Source organism: Pseudorca crassidens, chromosome 4, assembly GCF_039906515.1.
Source record: "Pseudorca crassidens isolate mPseCra1 chromosome 4, mPseCra1.hap1, whole genome shotgun sequence".
Lineage (NCBI taxonomy): Eukaryota > Metazoa > Chordata > Mammalia > Artiodactyla > Delphinidae > Pseudorca > Pseudorca crassidens.
Genome location: NC_090299.1, coordinates 122,217,933 through 122,240,248, shown reverse-complemented (window position 1 = coordinate 122,240,248; position 22,316 = coordinate 122,217,933). Strand labels below are relative to the sequence as shown.

The window sequence follows — 22,316 nt, the reverse complement described above, 5'->3', positions numbered from 1 at the left end:
TAAAAACCCTCCAGAAAGGGGGCATAGTGGGAACCTACCTCAACATAATAAAGGCCATATATGACAAACCCACAGCAAACATCATTCTCGATTGTGAAAAGCTGATAGAATTTCCTCTAAGATCAGGAACAAGACAAGAATGCCTACTTTTGCCACTTTTATTCAATATACTTTCAGAAATCCTAGCCATGGCAAGCAGAGAAGAAAAAAATAAAAGAAATACAAATTAGAAAGGAAGAAGTAAAACTGTCACTGTTTGCAGATGACATGATACTATACATAGAGAATCCTAAAGATGCCACCAGAAAACTGCTAAAGCTAATCATATGAATTTGGTAAAGTTGCAGGATACAAAATTAATGCAGAGAAGTCTCTTGCATTCCTATATACTAACAATGAAAGATCAGAAAGAGAAATTAAGGAAACAATCCCATTCACCACTGCAACAACAAAAAAAAAGAATAAAATACCTAGGAATAAACCTACCTAAGGAAGTAAAAGACCTGTACTCAGAAAACTGTAAGACACTGATGAAGGAAATCAAAGGTGACACAAACAGATGGAGAGATATACCATGTTCTTGGATTGGAAGAATCAATATTGTGAAAATGACTATACTACCCAAAGCAATCTACAGGTTCAGTGCAATCCCTATCAAATTACCAATAGCATTTTTTACAGAACTAGAACAAATAATCTTAAAATTTGTATGGGGACAAAAAAGACCCCGAATAGCAAAAACTGTCTTGAGGTAGAAAAACAGAGCTGGAGGAATCAGACTCCCTGACTTCACACTATACTACAAAGCTACAGTAATCAAGACAATATGGTACTGGCACAAAAACAGAAATATAGATCAATGGAACAGGATAGAAAGCCTAGAGATAAACCCATGCACCTATGGTCAACTAATCTATGACAAAGGAGGCAAGGATATACAATGGAGAAAAGACAGTCTCTTCAACAAGTGGTGCTGGGAAAACTGGACAGCTACATGTAAAAGACTGAAATTACAACACTCCCTAACACCATACACAAAAATGAACTTAAAATGGCTTAAAGACCTAAATGTAAGACCGGACAATATAAAACTCTTAGAGGAAAACATCAGAAAAACACTCTTTGACATAAATCACAGCAATATCTTTTTTTGATCCACCCCCTAGAGTAATGGAAATAAAAACAAAAATAAACAAATGAAGCTTAAAAGCTTTTGCACAGCAAACGAAATTACAAATAAGATGAAAAGACAACCATCAGATGGGAGAAAATATTTGCAAACGTAACAACAGACAAAGGATAAATCTCCAAAATATATAGACAGCTCATGCAGCTCAATACTAAAAAAACGAACATCCCAATTAAAAAAGGGGCAGAAGGCCTAGATTGACATTGCTCCAAAGAAGACATACAGATGGCCAAGAAAAGCTGCTCAACATCACTAATTATTAGAGAAATGCAAATCAAAACTACAATGAGGTATCACCTCACACCAGTTAGAATGGGCATCATTAGAAAATCTACAAACAACAAATGCTGGAGAGGGTGTGGAGAAAAGGGAGCCCTCTTGCAGTATTCGTGGGAGTGTAAATTGATACAGCCACTATACAGCCTTAAAAAACTAAAAATAGAATTACCATATGACCCAGCAATCCCACTGCTAAGCATATACCCAGAGAAAACCATTATTCAAAATGACACATGCACCCCAATGTTCATTGCAGCACTATTTACAATAGCCAGGTCATGGAAGCAACCTAAATTCCCATCAACAGACGAATGGATCGAGAAATTGTGGTACATATGTACAATGGAATATTACTCAGCCATAAATGGGAATGAAATTGAGTCATCTGTAGGGACGTGGATGGATCTGGAGACTGTCATACAGAGTAAAGTGAGTCAGAAAGAGAAAAACAAACATCGTATGTTAACGCATATATGTGGAATCTAGAAAAATGTTACAGATGAAACGGTTTGCAAGGCAGAAATAGAGACACAGATGTAAAGGACAAACGTATGGACAGCAAGGGGGAAAGCAGGGGCTGGTTGGGGAGTGGTGGTGGTGGGATGAATTGGGAGATTGACATATATACACTAATATGTATAAAATAGGTAACTAATAAGCTGCTGTATAAAAAGTAAATAAAATAAAATTCAAGGGAAAAAGAACTATTGATGGAGATATTTTTGTGAATACTTTTGATTTTTTTTTTACACGTGTATTGCTTCACAGCTTTATTTTTAAAATCACAAGCAGTTCAAAGTGACCATTATTGAGGCCTCTGTTAAAAGATTTTCCAGCAGAGCTACACCAGTTTTAAGCTTAAACAATATTGCACTTTAAGATGAATTTAACTTTCAGGATCTTCTTCAAAAAGAAAAGTACTGCTTCCACCTGTGCTTTTCATAGACTAAAAGCATACTGCAGAAAACTCAACTTAAAAATTAGCACTGCATGGTACAGTAACATAATAAAGTACCTGCCCATTTTATAATCCTAGAGAACACTTCATTGTAAGAAATTGTTTAGCCCATAATTAGTATAAAATGTGCACAATATTTTTCATTCAGTGGTCCAAGGTATGAAGGTTCCCAGATACAATCTTGTTCTCTAATACTGCTCCAGGTGGGATGTCAATTCAGTCACCATGATTTGCGATGATGATAACCGTTCCCTGTAATAAAACATTCTTGTCAAATGTTATATCTCCTGAAACTGTGAGGTGATCCAATTCAAGCATATCTGGTATGCTTTCAAATCTCCTTAGATAATCCTGAACCTTCGTAAAAGGACCGCCTAATTTAACCAAGGGCACTGTAGGAAATTCCCGCTTTTCACTCATTGTCAGAGATCCTGCATTAAGACTATAAAGGTTTGACATCAAAAGCAAGAGATCTGATGTGGTTTTGACAGGCAGAAAACGGCTCCTAGGAACATTAATACCTAGAGAGTTCTCAAAGCTTTTAATGGCAGCCCCTACTGCAGTTTCCAACTGAATGACATTCAGGCCTCCATCCAAAGTCTTTGGATTTACAATGATTTCCATGTCAATAGCATTCTGCTCCTGCAGTCTTTTAACTGCTGTAAGAGAGATCCATAGGTTGTTTGTATTAAATATTTTGAATTTTGATACAGATTTATACTCATCAGCATATGCTTTTGGCACTTGAGCAATTTCCATCAGTCTCAATTTGCCTTCATACTGAGTGAGTGTCCCACCCTTTACATCTGCATGTGTTTTATTTGTGACTTCCATGACAAATTGACAAGGTTTTCCATTGGGTGGGTTTGTTAGATGATTAAGAATATAAAGATCCACTGTGGTATCCAGATTATCTATGTTGGACTCAAAAATATACCCTTTGCCTTCTCCTATAAAGGTATAAAGCAAACCAGAGTTGTAGAAACCGACATAAATATTTCCATAACCTGGAGGGTACCAGGTTTCTGTATTTTCCCCTGAGAATGAAACATTCTTTGCTACAGGTAGTAAAGATTCTTTATTAATCCTCAGGTACCTGGTTTGATTAAAAGTGTAGATTTTCACACGACAGTGATTCTACTTCTGTAGTATTTTTTTTGCATCTTCATCCATGTTTTCTGTATCTGTGAGTCTGTTTCTGTTTTGCTATATACCTTCATTTGTACTATTTTTTAGATTCCATGTATAAGTGATATCCTACAGTATTGGTCTTTCTCTGTCAAATTTATTTCACTAAGCATAATATTCTCTAGGTCCATCCACATTGCTGCAAATGGTAGAATTTCATTCTTTTTAATGGCTGAGTAATATTCCTTCATATATATTTACCACATCTTCTTTATCCATTTGTCTGTTGATGGACACTTGGGTTGTTACCATATCTTGTCTATTGTAAATAGTACTGCTAATGAACATTGAGGTCCATGTATCTTTTCGAATTAGTGTTTGAATTTTTTCTGGATATATATCCAGAAGTGGAATTGCTGGATTTGACTATTCTTTAGATGAAAAATAGTTTGTGATTCATAGATGAACCAAGCCAATGTAACTCAAGATTATTGATTGAAAGCTGACAGACAGGTAGGAAACGAGCATTCACTGAGATTATCCTATCATTTAAACTTCCAACAACATTTTTTGGGAAAAAGGTTATTTTTTCCTATATTACACGTGATAACTTGCTTAAGATCAGGCATCTCCTTAGGGACAAGACTAAGATTGTAACTTGGTTTCATGGGATGACTTGTTTAGGAATAGCAATTCTGGCTCTACTTACGGAATTTCTTTCTACTTTGAAGATTACGAGAAACAAGGGAAAGAGGAAACTACTTGGTCATCATGATTTGAAAAAAATTTTATAGAATTTATCAGTTCTGGAAAAAATTACAACAAAGGAGTAATTTTACTAGAGAGGAAGAGCAGAGAATCAAAATTCTCCCCAAGACCCCTCATTTCACCTTTGGAAGAGGAATAAAGCTGGTACATGGCAAATAAAACTTCCAGCCTGAAGTTTGCCAAAAAGTGAAAGAAGATTGTATTGTCTTTTTACTCTTGTCAGTGCAATCTTTATAGCTCAAGGAAAAAGACTATCAAGCCATATGTGGTTCGACATAATTCCTGATGTCATTTGTATGAACTAACAGCATTTCCTGACTGTTTTGCTCTCCTTTGAGACTTTTTACATGTCATACTGGTTCAGATACAACCACAAGGGTATGGTAGGAGATTACACAATTAAATTAGTCCTTTTCTCTATTCAAAGTCAGAAAAGAAAGTAGATCCCAATTTGGATCAAAAGCAAATGGTTTTGAAAATATTTTTTATTGTATTTAGTCCTTGTCCCTTTCTTCTTCCATGGGTCTTGGGAGGAAGATTTTAATATTTCTTATATATGATTCAGGTCATCTACTTTAAGGTTAAATTTAGTTATTTAAGGTTGTATCCAGTGAAAAGCTTTCTTTGGTGTACTTTCTAGAAATACAATGCTAATAATTAAGGAGGATCAGAAAACTGCAATTCTTTGGAACAGACTATTCCAGCACAAAACTGAAACCATGTGCCTATTTCAAAGATATTTGAAAAGAACGCATGGAACATATCACATTTCGACTCATCTTGGGTTTAATGTCAGTGGGATAGAAAAGGAAGGCTAAAATAACTGTCTAAACCTGATTATGATTCTTGACCTGTTAAGAATTTCTCTTACGATGTAGGAAGTGAGATTATTATCTTTTCAGAGGGGTCAACACAAGGGGAAGGGTTAGAAGAGTGTGTGGCAATCAAAATAAAAACAAAATAAAAATAAAACACACCCCCTCTTCTGCCCTAACACCTCATAAAAGTAAAATTCTAACCAAAACAATGAAAACCCAAGAGCTCTAAACAAATCCTAGTACACTGAAAGATCCCAATAAAAATATGTAGTATTATATAAAAAAAAATTATCAGGATGCTTTGAAAGCTGTGGGACATCTAGCCAGATGGGGACAGGGTATAAAAAGATAGAAAGAGTAAAGTTCTGTTGTAATCATAAGGCATTTCCAAAAACCTCTGGAAAAAACCTTAAGGGCATGAACTGTGAATTCACTCCACAACATAAGGCATCTTTGCCAGTTTTGGTTCCTTTACTTTCAGGGTTCATCAGTGAGCCTGCTACAAATTAAGACTTGATTTAAAAAAAACTCCTTAAAGAGTCTGAAAAAGAATATACTTATATAATGAATCACTGTGCTGTACACCTGAAACTAACACAACATTGTAAATCAACTCTACTTCAATAAAAAACATTAAGGGACACATAGTTTTCGAGGGCAGGAGCCCTCTGTGTCCCCCTTTGCCTAGCAAAGCAATAAAGCTATTCTTTTTTCTTCACCCAAAACTCTGTCTCTGAGATTCGTTCCGGCAGTGGTGCATAGAGGCCGAGCTTTCGGCATCATTAGGACTCTGCACTTTCACTGCCGAGGGTGAGGGTTCAATCCCTGGTCAGGGAACTAAGATCCTGCAAGCCATGTGGTGCACCCTCCCACCCCCCCGCAAAAAAAGATGAAAATTATAGTGGAAATACCACTAGCTATTTGAATCTCATTAGTTATATGATAATCAAGAATAAAGCAAAAAAATAGCCAATGAATATCACCATGTTAGAGTTTTCAATATTACCATTATTTATCCAAATTTTAAAAACCTGAATAGAATCCTAACATTCTGTGAAAAAAAAGCATATACGAAGTCTTTGTACAGGGAAATAAAAATCAAGTTTGAACAATGTCATATGGTGAAGACCACAGTTTTCGCTTTTTTAGCTTGGGATGCATTTCATTCTTATCAGCAGAAGTTTTCTCCAATCAGCTGGTCTGTTTCTAAGGAGAAGAAATCTGAATAGTAAACTCTTTTAAGTGCACAAAATCATTTCATTGTAAAGAAAGACAGGTACTGATGGTTTTGGCCAAAATTATGGCCAAAGTGACATGATGCATCTGGGTTTGGATATAGCTATAGTCTAAGGATTAATAATGGTACTAGCACAACTTGTCAAAGCTGACCACCTTGAGAAGAAGTAGTCTGAGTTGAATCTTCTAGTTTTTCCAGTTTGGTTGACTTCCTCTTTTCAGAGTCAGAATTTTCTATGCATCAACTATTGTGCAAATATGGTTTTTTTGTTTGGGATGTTTGTTTTTTAAATATTGAGCTGCATGAGCTGTCTATATATTTTGGAGAACTATCCTTTGTCTGTTGATACGTTTGCAAATATTTTTCTCCCATTCTGAGGGTTGTCTTTTCGTCTTATTTGTAATTTCGTTTGCTGTGCAAAAGCTTTTAAGTTTCATTTGTTTATTTTTGTTTTTATTTCCATTACTCTAGGGGGTGGATCAAAACAGATCTTTCTTTGATTTATGTCAAAGAGTGTTTTTTCCATGTTTTCCTCTAAGAGTTTTATATTGTCCGGTCTTACATTTAGGTCTTTAATCCATTTTGAGTTTATTTTTGCATATGGTGTTAGGGAGTGTTGTAATTTCAGCCTTTTACATGTAGCTGTCCAGTTTTCCCAGCACCACTTGTTGAAGAGACTGTCTTTTCTCCATTGTATATCCTTGCCTCATTCATCATAGATAAGTTGACCATAGGTGCATGGGTTTATCTCTGGGCTTTCTATCCTGTTCCATTGATCTATATTTCTGTTTTTGTGCCAGTACCATATTGTCTTGATTACTGTAGCTCTGTAGTATAGTCTGAAGTCAGGAAGTTTGATTCCTTCAGCTCCGTTTTATTCCCTCAAGACTGCTTTGGCTATTTGAGGTCTTTTTTGTCTCAATACAAATTTTAAGATTGTTGTTCTAGTTCTGTAAAAAATGCCATTGGTAATTTGATAGGAATTGCATTGAATCTGTAGATTGCTTTGGGTAGTATAGTCATTTTCACAATATTGATTCTTCCAATCCAAGAACATGGTATATCTCTTCATCTGTTTGTATCATCTTTAATTTCTTTCATCAATGTCTTGTAGTTTTCTGCATACAGGTCTTTTGTCTCCCTAGGTAGGTTTATTCCTAGGTATATTATTATTTTTTTGCAGTGGTAAAGGGGAGTGTTTCCTTAATTTTTCTTTCAGATTTTTCATCATTAATGTATAGGAATGCAAGAGATTTCTGTGCATTAATTTTGTATCCTGCAACATTACCAAATTCATTTATTAGCTCTAGTAGTTTTCTGGTGGCATCTTTAGGATTATCTATGTATAGTATTATGTCATCTGCAAACAGTGACACTTCTACTTCTTCTTTTCCAATTTGTATTCCTTTTATTTCTTTTTCTTCTCTGATTGCTGTGGCTAGGACTTCCAAAACTATGTTGAATAATAGTGGTGACAGTGGACATCCTTGTCTTGTTCCTAATATTGGAGGAAGTGCTTTCAGTTTTTCACCATTGAGAATGATGTTTGCTGTCGGTTTGTCATTTATGGCCTTTATTATGTTGAGGCAGCTTCCCTCTATGCCCACTTTCTGGAGAGTTTTTTTTTTTATCATAAATGGGTGTTGAATTTTGTCAAAAGCTTTTTCTGCATCTATTGAGATGATCATATGGTTTTTATTCTTCAATTTGTTAATATGTTATATCACATTGATTAATTTGCGTATATTGAAGAATCCTTGCATCCCTGGGATAAATCCCACATGATCATAGAGTATGATCCTTGTGTTGTTGGATTGTGTTTACTAGTATTTTGAGGACGATTTTTGCATCTATATTCATCAGTGTTATTGGTCTGTAATTTTCTTTTTTGTAGTAGCTTTGTCTGGTTTCAGTATCAGGGTGATGGTGGCCTCGTAGAATGAGTTTGGGAGTGTTCCTTCCTCTGCAATGTTTTTGGAAGCATTTGAGAAGGATGGGTGTTAGCTCTTCTCTAAATGTTTGATAGAATTCACCTGTGAAGCCATCTGGTCCTGGACTTTTGTTTGTTGGAAGACTTTTAATCACACTTTCAATTTTATTACTTGTGATTGGTCTGTTCATGTTTTCTATTTCTTCCTTGTTCAGTCTTGGAAGGTTGTACCTTTCTAAGAATTTGTCCATTTCTTCCGGGTTATCCATTTTATTGGCATAGAGTTGCTTGTAGTAGTCTCTCATGGTGCTTTGTATTTCTGCGGTGTCTGTTGTGACTTCTCCTTTTTCATTTCTAATTTGTGCCCTCTCCCTCTTTTTCTTGATGAGTCGGGCTAATGGTTTATCAATTTTGTTTACCTTCTCAAAGAATCAGCTTTTAGTTTTATTGATCTTTGCTATTTTCTTTGTTTCTATTTTATTTATTTCTGCTCTGATCTTTATGCATTCTTTCCTTCTACTAACTTTGGGTTTTGTTTGTTCTTTCTCTCGTTCCTTTAGGTGTAAGGTTATATTGTGTATTTGGGATTTTTCTCATTTCTTGAAGTAGGTTGTATTGCTATAAACTTTCCTCTTAGAACTGCTTTTGCTTCATCCCATAGGTTTTGGATCATCGTGTTATCATTGTAATTTGTCTCTATGTATGTTTTGATCTCCTCTTGATTTCTTCAGTGATCTCTTGATTATTTAGTTAAGTATTTTTTAGCCTCCATGTGTTTGTATTTTTTACGTTTTTTCCCCTGTAATTGATTTCTAATCTCATAGCATTGTGGTCAGAAAAGATGTTTGATATTAATTCAATTTTCTTAAATTTACTGAGACTTGATTTGTGACCCAAGATGTGATCTATCCTGGAGAATATTCCATGTGCACTTGAGAAGAAAGTGTAATCTGTTGTTTTTGGATGGAATGTCCCATAAATATCAATTAACACTATCTGGTCTAGGGTGTCATTTAAAGTTTGTGTTTCCTTATTAATTTTCTGTTTGGATTATCTGTCCATTGGGGTAAGTGTGTTAAAGTCCCCCACTATTATTGTGTTACTGTCGATTTCCTCTTTAATAGCTGTTAACAGTTACCTTATGTATTGAGGTGCTCCTATGTTGGGTGCATATATATTTATAATTGTTGTATCGTCTTCTTGGATTGATCCCTTGATCATTATGTAGTGGCCTTCTTTGTCTTTTTAACATTCTTTGTTTTAAAGTCTATTTTATCTGATATGAGTATTGCTACTCCAGCTTTTTTTTTTTTGCTTTCCATTTGCATGGAATATCTTTTTCCATCCCCTCACTTTCAGTCTGCATGTGTCCCTAGGTCTGAAGTGGGTCTCTTGTAGACAACATATATATGGATTCGGTTTTTATATCCATTCAGCGAGCCTGTGTCTTTTGGTTGGATCATTTAATCCATTCACGTTTAAGGTGATTATCAGTAAGTATGTTCCTATTACCATTTTCTTAATTGTTATGGGTTTGTTTTTGTAGGTCCTTTTCTTCTCTGTGTTTCCCACTTAGAGAAGTTCCTTTAGCATTTGTTGTTGAGCTGGCGTGGTGGTGCTGAATTCTCTTAGCTTTTGCTTGTCTGTAAAGCTTTTGAGTTCTCCATTGAATCTGAATGAGATCCTTGTAGAGTGATCTTGTTTGTAGGTTTTTCCCTTTCATCACTGTAAATATATCATGCCACTCCCTTCTGGCTTGTAGAATTTCCACTGAGAAATCAGCTGTTAACCTTATGGGAGTTCCCTTTTATGTTATTTTTTGTGTTTCCCTTGTTGCTTTCAATAATTTTTCTTTGTCTTTATTTTTAGCCAATTTGATTACTGTTTGCCTTGGTGTGTTCCTCCTTGGGTTTACCCTGCCTGGGACTCTCTGTGTTTCCTGGACTTGGGTGGCTATTTCCTTTCCCATGTTAGAGAAGTTTTCTACTATAATCTCTTCAAATATTTTCTCGGGTCTTTTCTCTCTTTCTTCTCCTTCTGGGACCCGTATAATGTGAATGTTGTTACATTTAATGTTGTCCCAGAGGTCTCTTTTGCTGTCTTCATTTCTTTTCATTCTTTTTTCTTTATTCTGTTCTGTTGCAGTGAATTCCACCATTTTGTCTTCTAGGTCACTTATCCATTTTTCTGCCTCAGTTATTCTGCTATTGATTCCTTCTAGTATATTTTTCATTTCAGTTATTATATTGTTCACCTCTGTTTGTTCTTTAAGTGTTCTAGGCGTTTGTTCTTTAATTCTTCTAGGTCTTTGTTAAACATTTCTTGCATCTTCTCGATCTTTGTCCCATTCTTTTTCCAAGGTCCTGGATTATCTTCACTATCATTATTCTGAATTCTTTTTCTGGAAGGTTTCCTATCTCCACTTCATTTAGTTGTTTTTCTGGTGTTGTATCTTGTTCCTTCATCTGGTATATAGCCCTCTGCCTTTTCATCTTGTCTGTTTTTCTGTGAATGTGGTTTTTGTTCCACAGGTTGCAGGATTGTAGTTCTTCTTGCTTCTGCTCTCTGCCCTCCGATGGATGAAGCTATCTAATTGGCTTGTGCAAGTTTCATGATGGGAGGGATTGGTGTGTGCAGAGCTCAGTAAAACTTTAATCTGCTTGTCTGCTGATGGGTGGGCCTGGGTTTCCTCCCTCTTGGTTGTTTGGCCTGAGGCAACCCAACACTGGAGTCTACCTGCCTCTTTGGTGGGGCCAATGGCAGACTCTGGGAAGGCTCACACCAAGGAGTACTTCCCAGAACTTCTGCTGCCAGTGTCCTTGTCCTCAAGGAGCCACCCCCCTGCCTCTGCAGGAGACTCTCTAACTCTAACAGGTAAGTCTGGTTCAGTCTCCTATGGGGTCACTGCTCCTTTCCCTGGGTCCTGATGTGCATGCTACTTTGTGTGTGCCCACCAAGAGTGGAGTCTCTGTTTCCCCCAGTCCTGTCGAAGTCTTTCAATCCGCTAGCTTTCAAAGTCTGATTCTCTAGGATTTCCTCCTCCTGTTGCGGGACCCCCAGCTTGGGAGGCCTGACGTGGGGCTCAGAACCTTCACTCTAGTGGGTGGAATTCTGTGGTATAAGTTCCCCAGTTTGTGAGTCACCCACCCAGCAGTTATGGGATTTGATTTTATTGTGATTGCGCCCCTCCTACCATCTCATTGTGGCTTCTTCTTTGTCTTTGAATGTGGGATATCTTTTTTGGTGAGTTCCAGTGTCTTCCTGTCGATGATTGTTTAGCAGTTAGTTGTGATTCCATTTCTCTCAGAAGTGGGAGTGAGCACACATCCTTCTACTCCGCCATCTTGAACCAATCCCCTCAAATTCTCCTAGTTTCTATTTTTGATTGGGTTTTTTTTGTTTGTTTTGAGAATGAATCCAAAGAATGATTATTATAAGACAGAAAAGGAATAAGTGTCAGTCATCCATAATTTCTGTGAATCCCAATCCCATGCAGAGATGTAAGGCTGTCTTCTGAAGAACTAAAAATATAAAATGATTAGCTACTTAATGATTTTGTCCTGTTCTTTGGAAAGAATTGTGCAAGTTTATTTCTTCAGCAACCACTCTGTAGACTTAAGTAAAATTAATAAGATTTATCTTTACAACCCTTCTCTCATAACTCTTGTCCCACAGTTCAAGTCATATGTAGAATTTGGGTTCTTTTGATAACAGACATCCAATGTTAAGGGAGCGTATTTTGAAACTTAACAAAATGTCTGGGTTTTGTTATGGAACAATCTGCATGAATCTCTTGATGATATTGGGAAAGGGAAATCTGCCAGCATTATTGCTTCCACTTAGTGACTAAACACAGAAAGCCTTTCTCCAGTATGGCAAATATTGAGAAATTTGGATTTCCACAGTTTACGAAAACCTTTCTTTGTAAGAAAAAGTGATTAATATTTTTTTTGCAAAATGATTTGATAAAAGGAAAATTTCAAGTGATCATCTGTGTGTTTATTTGTATATTTCAGTGATTCTTAGCCAGGAGCATGTTTAGATGTCTAAAGCATTTTGGTTGTCATGATTGGGGGGAATTAAGAAGGGGTTTGTGAATGAGGTACTATTTGCAGTAGAGGTTGATGAATAGGGAAATTTCAATGGTCTTTGTGTCTGCACAAGTCAGGGTAGAGAGGCTGAAATCCGTGAGACATGTTTGGAGATTGACAAGCAGTTTAATTTGCTTGGTGTCAGAAGAGCTGAGATGCATTTGTACAAAACCCAGGATGAAACTGGGAACATCTGATGGATTTTGAACAAGCAGGTACCATGGTCCGAATGTGATCACATGAAGGATATTCTGATAAAAGCACATAAGATGGACTGGAATAGAGAGCTGAAGGGGCAGGAAATTGTCCTCAGGATGGAGGCAAGAGTGGTTGAAGGGAATGGATGAGAGAGCATCAACTGCAGAATATTGCAGAATTAGACTTGATCTGATATGAGTTGATCATGCATTAACTGTGGGGGACAATAAATGAGGAGGAACTGGAGAAGGTACCGAGGTTTTGAACCTGAGGACTTGGAGGACATAGGGATATTCACAGATATAGGAACACTAAAGGGAGAAGCTGGTTTTAATGAAAAGATGATTCCTCTTTGAACATGCTGAATTAAAGATGCTGGAGGATGTCCAAGTGAAGTCATCTAGCAGTCAGTTGGAATGGTAGGATTAAAGATTAGGACAGTAGATAGGGGCAAGAAGGCAGAAATGTGGTTGTCTTTTTCACAGAGGAGTGGTTAACATGGATACGGTGTGATAGTAGAACTTTGGTTAGAAAACAATAGTGTATAGAAGCCAAGGATGATGCTAAACATCTTACTATACACAGGATAACCTTTTTCCCCTTTCCATAAGATAACATTTCTCTGGCTTAAATATCAATATTTCTGAGGTTGAAAAACTTGTTATAATGCTTTCTTCTTTCTTAAAAATTCAACTGTCTGCATGATTTGTGATGGCCTACTAACCCTAATTTATACCCCCCAATATGGCTAAAGCCCAGCACCTGCTAAACCCATCTTTCCAATGTTGTACAGATCAGAGAGGGTAGTGAGAGGCCAGCCCTCTGTCCCCACCTGACTTCAGAATATCTTGCTGTGAGATCAGTTCCCTACCAGCATTTTACAAACATTGATATTGTGCACAGTGTGCAACAACAAAAACATTACATAAAAGTTGCTTAAGAAACAAAATCAAATGGCTAAACTCTTATCCCTTCTCTCACCCCCCATAAACGTACCAGAGTCAGCCTGCACTATCACTAGCCTTTTAGTCATTAAAAACAATTAAATAAGACCGAGAGGGAAACAGACTCCATTCTCCTCCTTGGCATAAGCTATAGAACTGTAGTCCATTTTGGATAAAGTATTTTGCATTTTATGACCACTTTAGTTTACTATAGAAGAGAAACATCAAACATCTTTATCTAATTTATTAAGGTATACATTCTCCAGGTTTGTCTGATGATTGGAGCATATTTGCCCTTTCCCACATATTTGAATAGAGAAGGAACATATGCATTTACCTCCTTGTTGTATTCTGAAATGTTTGTTTGTAGTTGTTATGTTAGTACCATCTTCATAAGTCTGTGCTTGTTTCCATAGTACATATGCAGTCCTATAGCGTCTTTAAAAGGTGATTTATTTTTTTTCAGTGAATTAGAATTTCTTGCCTTTGTACTCTGTACTCTGCTTTTTTTCTTTTCTTTTTGAAAAAAATCCTTGGTTTGAGAATAAAAGCAAGTAGAGAGATGAGAGGACGGCACACATCAAATGTGTTTAACCTATGAGAAATACATATGGGTTCCCTTTGTGTTATATAGTTCTTTCCTAAGATTATTTTTGAATCTGTGCAGTGTAATGAACTAAGTAGAACATCCAGGTGTCCAGTCCATTCAGTACAATGAACATTATCATGTTCAATGTTATTGCACCTAAGATCACTGGACAAACCCTGTATTTTTACAGTTGACGAAGATAAAGCTTGCCTTATATAAGGCCTCCTTATATGAGGAAAGGAGCTTGACTTGCTTGGCCAGGAGCTTTTAACTCTTTAAAAGAGCAGGGATTTGAACTCATGCAACCTGAAAACAAATTCAAGCCTCTTAATCAGAGGCTGATAGCCTCTTCTTGAAACACAGCAAGACAGACAACAGTTGATGGTTCATGATGGTCTATTTTCTTGAAGTCTCTGGGTTTCCTCATTGTCTGTCTCACTACCTGGCAAATCCAACACTTTGTTCTGCTTTCTTATTTATGTCTATGTCTTCCAGCATGTCATTGTTAATATTGTTGAGTACCCCTCCCTCATTTGCTTCCCCTCATTACAGCTTCTCTCTATTATCACCAATTTGTCTGTCTCTTTCTCCATAAGTTTTTTCTAACCCAAATTCTACTATTGCACTGTATCCGTATTAACCACTCCTCTGTGAAAAAGACAACCACATTTCTGCCTCCTTGCCCCTATCTACTGTCCTAATCTCTGTTCCCACTGTTCCAGCTGACTGCTAGATGACTTCACTTGGACATCCTCCAGCATCTTTAATTCAGCATGTTCAAAGAGGAATCATCTTTCCATTGAAACCAGCTTCTCCCTTTAGTGTTCCTATATCTGTGAATATCCCTATGTCCTCCAAGTCCTCAGGTTCAAAACCTCGGTGTCCTCTACAGGTCCTCCTCATTTATTGTCCCCCACAGTCAATGCATGATCAACTCATATCAGATCAAGTCTAATTCTGCAATATTGTGCAGTCGGTGCTCTCTCATCCATTCCCCTCAACCACTCTTGCCTCCATCCTGAGGACAACTTCCTGCCCCTTCAGCTCTCTATTCCAGTCCATCTTATGTGCTTTTATCAGAATATTCTTCATGTGATCACATTCTGACCATGGTACCTGCTTGTTCAAAATCCATCAGATGTTCCCAATTTCATCCTGGGTTTTGTGCATATGCATTGCTCTTCTGACACCAAGCAAATTAAACTGCTTGTCAATCTCCAAACATGTCCCACAGATTTCAGTCTCTCTGTCCTGACTTGTGCAGACACACAGCCCAATGAAATCTCTCTATTCACCAAGTTTTGCTGCAAATAGTACCCATTCACAAAGACCTTCTTAATTCCCATTCATACAAATTTCGTTCCTTACAGTTTTCCCATCATCCTCATGCTATGTTGTGTTAGTGTTATGCCAATTTCCTACTCTATGTTCTTCATAACTTTTGTTAATTTACCTTGGCCCTTCTTGCTTCCTCTTAGTTTGTGAATCTTTTAGGCAGAGAACATGTCTTACTTAGCTCAGTACCTTCATCTCTCTAGCACCTAGGACAGTGCATGAAACAGTAGGAACTCAGCAACTATTTGCTGAACCAACTACAGCAAGGCTAGTGGGCTGTCTGGCACAGAGAGCAGGAAATGTGTGTATGGAAAAGATAGTTGTCTCTGAGTTCCCAGTGCTTCTGGAAAGGCTTTTTCAATGTATCATTAGCCAGCTAGCCATATCTGACATCTCACCCTTTCCATGTCACCATACAGCAACTTCTTTTTTCTGCTTAGAAGTGAAGGAAATCTCTAAGGATATCTGTTGAAATCTTCCTGAGGCTTCATCTATTAAAAATCAGTCTGGTTGGGAAGCAGACAAAGCAGAGGTCCACTTGAGAAAAACAGAACACAGAAAACTAGAAATTCTGTGTTGATGAGAGATACCCACTGGTGTGAGTTATTGACTGAGTTGTGTACAAATGTTCCCAACATAGTGCAAAATTTTACAAGCATTGCACTCTGCTTCCTCCCTTCATATCTTTTCAGGTGCTTCCTTTTAGTCCTTAACTCCCAAAATCCCCCAACCTCACTAAGACCAACAATCCATTGATCTCCCTTTAAGAAAGACTATTTTTAGAGCAGTTTTAGGTTCACAGCAACATTAAGAAGAAGGTACATAGGTTTTCCATATACCCTCTTCCCCTACACATGTATAGCCTCCCCCATTATCAACATCCTACACCAGAGTGGTACATTTGTTTCAATTGATGAACCTACACTGACACATTACAATCATTATAATCAGAATGTTATAACGTTCTAGGGGTTTGGATAAATGTATAATTATATACGTCCATCATTATAGTATCATTTCATTGCCCTAAAATTACTCTACGCTCTGCCCCCACCTCCAACCTCTGGCAACCACTGATCTTTTTACTGTCTCCCTAGTTTTGTCTTTTCCACAATTTCATATATTGGAAGCATAAAGTACGTAACCTTTTCAGATTGGCCTCTTTCACTTAGTAGTATGTATTTAAGGTTCCTCCATGTCTTTTCATGGTTTGATAGCACATTTTAAAAATTGTAAAATAATATTCCACTGTCTGGAAGTACCACAGTTTATTAATTCTTTCACGTACTGAAGGAGATCTTGGTTGCCTCCAAGTTTTGGCAATTTTGAGTAAAGGTGCTATAAATATCCACAGGCAAGTTTTTGTGTAGACATGTTTGTTTTCAACTTCTCTGAGTAAATACACAAGGAGCACAAGTGCTGATCTGTAAGGCAAGAGTATGTTTAGTTTTATAAGAAATTTTCAAACTATGTTTTGAAGTGGTTGTACCATTTTACATTCCCACCATCAATGAATGAGAGTTCTGGTTGCTCCACATCCTTACCAGCATTTGGTGTTGTTGGTGCTCCAGGTTTTGGCCATTCTAATAGGTATATAGTGGTATCTTATTGTTGTTTTAATTTGCATTTCCCTGATGACATATGATATGGAGCACCTTTTCGTATGCTTGACATCTGTATTTCTTCTTTGGTGAGATGTCTGTTAAGTTTTTGGCTCATTTTTTAAAATTCTTCTACTTGTTAATGTATCACATTGATTGATTTGTGGATATTGAACTATCCTTTCATCCCTAAGATAAATCCTACTTGATCCTGCATGGTTTATGATTCTTTTAATGTATCGTTGAATTTGGTTTGCTAATATTTTGTTGAGGTGTTTGAATTTATGTTCATTAATAATATTGTCCTGTAATTTTCTTTCTTTCTTTTTTTTTGGTGTCTTTTTCTGATTTTGGTATCAGGGTGATGCTGGCTTTGTAGAATGAGCTCAGAAATATTCATTCCTGTTCAATATTTTGAAATAGTTTGAGAGGATAGGTGTTAACTCTTCTTGAAATGTTTGGGAGAATCAGTGATTATTTCTTCAAATAATTTCTCTGCCCCTTTCTCTCTCTTCTATTATTATTCACTGTAATGCAAATGCTAGTATGCTTGGTGTTGTCCCAGAGGTCTCTTAAGTTATCCTCACTGTTAAAAATTCTTTTTTAGTTTTCTGATTAAGCTTGGGTGATTTCCATGACTCTGTCTTCCATTTTGCTGATTTGTTACACTGTATCATCTAATCTACAGTTGATTCCTTCTAGTGTATTTTAAAATTTAAATTATCATATTCTTCAAGTGCTGTTTGATCCTTCTTTACAGTTTCTAACTCTTGTTGAAATTCTCACTATGTTTATCCATTTTTCTCCCAAGTTTGGTAAGCATCTTTTATGATCATTACCTTCAACTCTTTATTAGGTAGATTGCTTATGTCCACTTCATTTAGTTTGTTTTCAGAGTGTTGTTTTGATTCTTTTTTTGGAACATATTCCTCTGTCTCCTCATTTTGCTTAATTCTTTGTGTTTATTTCTATGGTTTCTTCTGTTGTGGGGACGATTCCTGTGGGGGCACTGGTGGGTGGAACCAAGTCCTGGGACTGGTGCTGGCCTGCTGGTGGGAGGGGTGGGTCCTGTGGTAGCTGGCTGTGGGGCTGGGGCTGGTGCCAGCCTGTTGGTGAGCTGGTAAGCTCTTGGTATTAATAAGCTAGAAAGAGGACACCAAAATGACACCTGCCAGCACCAGTGTCCTTATGGTAGAATAAGTTCCAAAAAATGGCTGTCTCTAGCATCTGTGTCCCCAGGGGACATCCCAGTTGCTTTTCGCCTCTCCAGGAGATTCTCCAAGATTAACAAGGGGGGTCTGACCCAGATTCTTTTCAAATGAGTACCTTTGTGCTGGGACTCAGAGCCTGTGTGGTTTTGTGCATGATCTTTAAGAGTGGAGTCTCTGTTTCCTACAGCCCTCTGGCTCTCCCTTACTCAAAGCACTTCTGGCCTTCAAAGCCAGACATTCTGGGGGCTTATTTTCCCAGTGCTGGAACCCCTGACTGGGGAGCCCAATGTGAGGCTCAGACCCCTTGCTACTGTGGGAGAACCCCTGCAAATGTGATTATTCTCCTGTTTGTGGGTCACCCACCCAGGGGTATGTGTCTTGACTATACAACGTCTCCATCCCTCCTACTTCACTCATAGTGGTTCCTTCTTTATATCTATAGTTCTGAAGACATTTTTCTGCTAGTTTTCATGTTGTTCTCAAAAATGCTTGCTTTGTAGATAGTTGTAATTCTGGTGGGCCTTTGGGAGGAGGTGAGCTCAGGGTTTTCCTACCCTCCCATATTGACCACACCTCTCCTTTCTAATTTTTGAGTAGTTCAGGCAAGGGGCAGAACCAGTTGACTTTAATTTCCTTGTCTTTGTAATAGACCTATCATGAGGATTAGATGTGCAAAGAAGGCTCTCCATCACTGGGTTATCCCTGGAAGAGCTGTTTGCTTTTTTTATTGTTGAGTTTTAATAGTTCTTTGTATATTTTGGATAACAGTCCCTTGCCAGATGTGTTTTTGTGAATATTTTCTCCAAGTCTGTGTTTTGTCTTCTCTTCAATTCTCTTAACATTGTCTTTTGCAGAGTAGGAATTTTTAATTTTAATGAAGTCCACCTTATCATTTTTGTTCATGAATTGTGCCTTTAGTATTCTGTTTAAAAAGTTATCTACATAACCAAGCCCATCTAGGTTTTCTCCTATGTTATCTTCTAGGAGTTTTATAGTCCACTTTGAGTTAATTTTTGCAAAGGGTGTAAGGTCTATGTCTAGATTATTATTTTTTTTATGTTGACATCCAATTGTTCCAGCACCATTTGTTGAAAATAATATCTTTGCTCCATTGCATTGCCTTTGTTCTTTTGTCAAAGATCAGTTGACTATATTTATAAGGGTCTATTTCTGGGCTCTCTATTCTCTTCCATTGATCTATTTGTCTATTCTGTTGCCAGTACCATACTGTCTTGATTACTGTAGCTTAATAGTAACTCTTGAAGTCTGGTAATATTAGTTCTCCAACTTTGTTCTCCTTGAATATTGCATTCACTATTTTGTATTTTTTGACCTTCCATACAAACTTTAGAATCAGTTTGTTGACATTCACAAAGTAATTTTTTGGGATTTTGACTGAAATAGCATTGTCTCTATAGATTAAATTGGGAAGAATTAACATCTTGACAGTATTGAGTCTTCTCATCTACAGACATGGACTATCTCTATTTATTTCTTCTTTGGTTTTGTGCATTATAGTTTTGTAATTTTCTGCATATAGATTGTGTACACATTTTGTTAGACTTATACCTAAGTATTTCACTTTTTTGGTGCTTATGTAAATGTGTTTTAAATTTTAAATTCCACGTGTTTATTGCTGATATATAGGAAAGCAATTGCCATTCACATATTAACTTTGTATCCTGCATCTTTTCATAATTGCTTACTAGTTCCAGGAATGTTTTGGTTGCTTTTTTTCAGATGTTCTACACAAATCATGTTACCTGTGAAGGACAGTTTTATGTCTTCCTTCCCAATTTGTACACATGTTATTTCTTTTTCTTGTCTTATTGCTTTAGTTAGAACTTCCAGTATGATGTTGAAAAGGAGTGGTGAGAAGGGTCATCCTTGCCTTATACCTAATTTTGGTGGGAAAGTTTTAAGTTTCTCCCTATTAGGTATGATGCTAGCTGTAGGCCTTTTTAAGATAATTTTTATCAAGCTAAGGAAGTTTCCCTCTATTCCTAGTTTATTGAGAGCTTTTTAAATCATGAATAGGTGCTCAATTTTGTCCACTGCTTTTTATGCATCTATTGATATAATCATGTGATTTTTCTTTTTTTAACCTGTTGATGTAATGGATTATGCTGATTGATTTTTGAATGTTGAACCAGCCTTGTATACCTTGGATAAATCTCACTTGGTCATGGTGTATAATTCTTTTTAATACATTGTTGGATTTATTTCGCTACTATTTTGTTAAGGACTTTTACATCTATGTTCTTAACATATCAATATCTCAATATCAATGAGAGATATTGGTCTGTAGTTTTCTTTTCTTGAAATGCCTTTGTCTGTCTTACCAAAAAGTATAAGGGTAATACTGGCTTTGTAGAATAAGTCAGGAAGTACTCCCTCTGCTTCTGTACTCTGAAAGAGATTGTAGAGAATTGGTATGATTTCTTCCCTAAATGTTTGGTAGAATTCACCAGTGAACTCATCTGAACCTGATGCTTTTTGCTTTGGAATGTGACTAATTACTGATTTAATTTCTTAACAGACATAGGCCTATTCAGAGTGTCTATTTCTTCTTGTGTGAGTTTTGGTAAATTGTGTCTTTCAAGGAATTGGTCCATTTTGTCTATGTTATCAAATTTGTGGGCCTAAAGTTGTTCATAGCATTTCTTTATTGTTCTTTTAATGCCCATAGAATCTGTAGTGATATCTTTTTCTTCATTTCTGATATTAGTAATTTGTGTCTTCTCTTTTTTTAATCTTAATTAGTCTGGCTAGTGGCTTACTGATTTTAGAACTAGATTTGTTTTATTGATTTTTCTCTATTGATTTCCCATTTTCAATTTCATTGATTTCTTCATAATTCTTATTATTTCTTTTCTTCTGCTTATTTTGTGTTTATTTATACTTCTTTTTCTATTTTCCTAAGGTAGATAATCTACCATTTTTAAGTTGTTCTTCTGCTATGCCTGACCTAATGTCCTGGTTTCCTTTCTGTTATGGGTTGAACTGTGTCTCCCTAAAATTCATATGGTGAAGTCCACACCACAGTACCTCAGGATGTGACCTTAATTGGATCATTGCAGAGGTAATCAAGTTAAAATGAGGTCATTACTGTGGGTTCTAATTCAGTATGACAGATGTCCTAATAAAAAGGGGAAATTTGGGGACTGATGCCCACAGGAAGAATTTTATGTAAACCTTAAGATGACCATCTACATGCTAAAGAGAAAGGCCTGGAACAGATCCTTTCCTCACATCCCTGAGAAAGCCACTTTGATTTCAGACTTTTGGCCTCTGTGAAACAAGGTATTTCTGTCGTTAAAGCCGCCCAGTTTGTGGCATTTTGTTATGGCAGCCTCAGGTAACTAATATACCTTTCTACCAGCAGAGGTGCTATTGTCTGTCATTATTATTACCCCACGGACCCCTTACCCCAGTCTACATTTGTCATAGTTTTCTAGCAACTCACCCCACTCCTTATCTGGTTAAATCTAATTCTTTGTATACTCCGGGCCTGAACTTATTCAGCAAAACACCATGGGAGCCAAATACATCCATGCCTACTGGTCTCACTTGCAATCAGGTTAGCTAACCTCAAGTGGGCTCTTGGTGATGCCCAGCTGCCACACTACATTTCCCTAGTGTCCATTCACTCTCCCACCATCCAGAATGACCACTACAGACCTGTTCTCTTTTAAGTCTTCCAACACCTCCTTCTCAACCACATGCTTTTATGATGATCTTGCTGACTATTAGAAGAGAATTTCTGTATGCTCCCCACCACATGCACCCACCCACCTATATCTGTATCAAGATACTCTGCTTTCTCTCTTGTTATTATGGATGAATCATCCTTGTTCTGTCTTCAGTCTGCTCCTCCCTTTGTGCACTATATTCTGTCCCTCCTTGCCTATTTAAGAACATTGTTTCAGTGATTATTCCTGGCATCTTTCTCATCAGTCTGGTTATGGGCTGAGTTGTGTACTCCCCAAATACATATGTGAACCCCCAGTATCTCAGAGTGTGACTGGAGATAAGGTCAC

The 22,316-nt window shown here is 37.0% G+C and overlaps 1 pseudogene; it reads right to left on the bottom strand.

Moving 5' to 3' along the window:
• Window positions 1–2,224: 2,224 nt before the first annotated feature.
• The window catches only part of LOC137223043 (UTP--glucose-1-phosphate uridylyltransferase pseudogene), a 41,866-nt pseudogene continuing 21,774 nt past the window's right edge, over window positions 2,225–22,316 (bottom strand).